Below are 4,514 nucleotides of genomic sequence, written 5' to 3' on the forward strand. Positions count from 1 at the left end.
ATATATATATATATATATATATATACACTTATACAATTTTTTTATTTGTAAAAAGTAAAGTTTTAAGCAATAAAAATGACATGTTTTAACGAAAATATTAACGCTAACTTCGAATTACACATTTATAGGCTATTTATTTATTTCACTTTCAATAAACAAGAATATAAAAAAATAACACATGGAAGCCTCTTTGTAAAAACTTGGCATATGATCCAAAAGGAAAAGTACGTTCTCTCCTGAAAACCCTTTAATCAGAGACTCTTTCGTGTCCTGATGTTTTTGTGTAACAGGATTAAGCTGGAATGAGTAAAGCCACTCTTGAAATAAACAACCAAGAGATTAACCCTTTGTATCCTGAGATAAGTTGCAATGTGTTTATAACACGTAACGGCTGTTTTCAAAATGGTTTCGAAATAAAGAGTTATTAAATGTGATTATTATCTTTTTCTTCTGTCCTCTATTGCTGAATCTGCCTCTTCCGTATCCTTTATTTTTTTGGTCTATAGCTGTTTGCAGCCAATTTCTACCCTCCACTGCAGCTTTGTTGTCGGACCACCTTTTTGGGGTCTTCTGACGCTATTTTTTATTCTTCCAAGGTCTCCATCTCAAAATTTTATGGGTCCAACTTGTGGGGTCCTGTATTGCAGAATGTTCAGCCCATTGCTATATGAGTCTTGCTCCGCGATTTATGATTTCCTCTATGATTCTTGAGTACATATTTATCTGTTTTTAAGTAATATTTATGTGTTGTATGGCTCTATTATAGTTTTATGACCCTAACAGACAATACAATAATCGGAAAGAAATAGTTAAAATGTGGCTTCACCGCAGAATGCTTCGTATTCCCTGGGCGGATAGGTTCACAGATAAATATATTCTCAACAGAGCTGGATCAAACAGAGAACTTTTGAATATCTTGGTTTGTAAGATCTCATATCTACATCACGTATTTCATGGAGAGAATACCACTTTCTGAAATTAATTATGATGAGAAAGATAGAAAGACGCCGAGAAGCTAGTATAAAGCAAATATCGTGGCTGCGCAACTATCGTGGCTGCGCAACTATCGTGACTGAATCTAGATAAGAGGGGTGGAAGAGTTGTTCCAGATGATGCAGGACCACCAAGCCTCTGCCAGAGTGATAGCTATCGTTTGGAGGGGGACCTGACAGGACAAAAACTGAACAATTAAAATGTGTTTCATTTGTATTCCACAATTGTACGTGTATGGGAATGGTATGTCGAATACCTCAGGCATTGCAAAAAAACTCTTTGTCTCTCACACTTTTTCTTCAAACCATGTATTGACTTAAAATACTTCATACTATGTATTGTAAAAAACATGTGTTGAAATATCTTAAATATGAACAATAATTACAGTCCAATGCTCCCTTAAAAAATTTCATTATCATAAATTCAAACCCCCTAAAAGTTTATTTTTAAAAAAGTTTTACCTTTGTAGCTTAGCTCTATTTGCTTTTATCACTTATGAAATTTCCATATTTTGGAAAACACAGAAATACGGAATTTAAATTTTATTTAAATAAAAAAATATGAGGCATTTTTGGCGAAATCATTTGCTGTAATATCACAGGTACCCTATGAATATTATATAAATTTATAAGGTATTTCAAAAAGATTTCGTAGCAAGAATGTAAGGTGAAAAGTGAATGTGTTAGTTAACTGCTCATTTTTAATATTTTCCTTGGCGTTTTTGTAAATTTTCTAAATAAACTGTATATTTTATTTATTCCAGAATCTACCAAAAAGGGTTTTCTTTTAGGCAAGGATTCCACATAAATAAGTCAGTGTGACGAATACAATATAGAACATGACACAATACAAAAATTTTCACAACCCAAAATATTTACGTTATTTTCGGTGAGAAAAAAATCTGCTACCTTAAGAAAAATTATTTATTGCTAATCAATGTTAACTTATTTTATTTACTGTTCGTAGCGTAAGTGTTTTAGGATACAACAACATTGTTTTTCAGGATTCATGTTTAACTATGTACCTTTGAGCAGCACTTTGTGATATTTCAAAGGACTTATCTATGTAGTATAGATAAATTTAACTTGAAATCTATTCTGTGATAAATTTTATCTTTTTATCATCATTTTTCTTGGTGATATGAAAACGAACATTAATTTTTACGTAGTTAAATACTGTGTCGCTTAAGCTTAGTTGTTATCTGGACCATCATTATACATCACACATTACGGTGTCTACGATAAATCAATAGGAAGTTAGAACTACACCGTATATATAACAAAGGTGAAGGCATTGAAGTTGCAATCAAAAGTGTTTTTCTTTTAATTAATTTAAAAAAAATCACTCAGACTTTATTTTTAAAGGGTTGTCTGCATGTTATAACACCCAAACGAATTGAAAATGGAAAATGAACTTGAAAGTTGTCTGTATGTTATAACACCCAAACGAATTGAAAATTGAAAATGAACTTGAAGTGGTCAGGTTAGGAGTCGTAACAATCGGCGGGTATGTATGACGAGATGCATGAACGTGGAAGAGGCGAAGAATGTTTGCAAAGACAGAGTGGTGTGGCATTCTATTCTCTCTGCCTACCCCTACAGGGAAGTGGCCTGATGGTTAGTTAGTTAGTTAGTTAGTTATTTTTTAAATTCATTTTGCAATTGGCAGATGAAAATCTATCCAAGTACGCCACGGCGCTTGTCTTCGATTCTCAGATTCTAATTTAGTATCTACCCAGTTATATTCCACACCCCATATTTTCCTCAATATGTCAAACCATTGAATTCTAAAGGAAAACTCAAATTAATCCTTACTTCATAATAACACCTGGGCTCAAATACAAAATTCGCAGAGTAAGCAGAAATTTTCCGAGAGACATAATAAATATCTCCCCTCGATAATATGTCAGTTCAAAGGAGACCCATGATATATAATATAGTACCTTCATTTTTCTATATTTAGTTTGAATGGTAAAAATATTTGATTTCTTCCTATTTATATGTGACGAGGTAGGATTTTTAATCATATTAGGAACTAGCTTTATCAGCCACGTATTGCTGTGGTCTTATACTTATCTTATCTTATACTTATACTGGTTATGTAAAAGAAAAAACACTTGTATAATACCACTTAATGGGTTTCATTTCATCACACATGACTTGTTTTGAAAACTACTGATGTTTTCATCAACAGGTGAATAGAAATAATAACAAACGAAAAAATATAAGGTATTTAATTTTAAGCTCATTAATTTTACTTTTCATCTGTACATGAAAACATTTGAAGTTTTCGAAACAAGTCATGTGTAATGAAATAAAACTCATTGAGTGATATTGTACAAGAGTTTATTTTGTTTTAAATAATCAACGTATCATTTCACAAAGTTAATGCTGAATCAATAAATAATATAAACTGGTTAGTAAAACATGAATTTAAAAGAAATAATTTTTGACAACTCAACATAGGTGGGGAAGATAATGAAAGTCTAGGTATTTAAAGGGCTAATGCCTTAACATTAAATAATCTTTGCAGTTATTATGATCATTTTATCATTCAATGCGTGTAAATTTCATCGTTCTACCGTTGGTTGACAACCACACTACTCAATTTTTTGTATTTATTATCCTTTTTTTTTCTTGTCTTTTGATCATTTTTTGTTTTTGTTTTTATTTTTATCTAAACAAACTATTTTATTTTGACTAACTTTTATACAATAAGTATCACTTTAATGTCACTTTGATTATTTTGTCATTTTTTATTATAAGTTTACAAATATAAGTTTTACAAATATTTTGGTTTGAAATGCAGTTTTTTAAAATAAATATTCATAAAAAAAGTTTTAAAACATTCAGCATAATAATCACATTTCTTTTCTTTTTTAATTTTTGAAAAAATCTCTTTTTTGTAAAATTCCTTATATTTCATATTAAGCTGAATTTCACTGAAGTTCTGTTCATTATTTATTCATCATTTTAGCTTTAGTAAAAAAAAACGTGGTTATGAATACCTTCGAAAGTCCATCCAATCTGTTTGATTAACAGCCTTTGATATGTTAAACCACAAGCAAAGTTTTATTTGACCGCGCCATTGAATGTACTGGACCTTGTCAGAAAATTTAGACCATAAATTTTATCGTGTCAATTTGTTTCCTCAAATCCTCAACTAATCATTTTTATTTCCATAATACTGGACAATTTCATGCGCATTATACCATATATGTAATATACAGGGTTTTTGATTATAAGGGTATGCAAATGCAAGTATTACAATGTATTATTAATAGTTTTTGAGATATTTGGAATTAAGCGATGTTATGAAAAATACTCATTTTTTGGGGTTAGTGACAAAATAAAAAAAAGGCTCATTGAATGCCATAATAATATTTTTTATTGAAAGTTGACCTCATAATAAGCCTTAATAAGCAATAAAGTAAGAAAAAACAGTTATAATTTTATTGCAATGTCTAATAGTATTTTTCATTTTAATAACATTTTTTAAGTTACTCACCAAAAAATTCTTAC

Source organism: Brachycentrus maculatus, unplaced genomic scaffold (genome assembly GCF_059751285.1).
Source record: "Brachycentrus maculatus isolate JH-2025_06_01 unplaced genomic scaffold, ASM5975128v1 h1tg000032l, whole genome shotgun sequence".
In the NCBI taxonomy this organism is placed as follows: domain Eukaryota; kingdom Metazoa; phylum Arthropoda; class Insecta; order Trichoptera; family Brachycentridae; genus Brachycentrus; species Brachycentrus maculatus.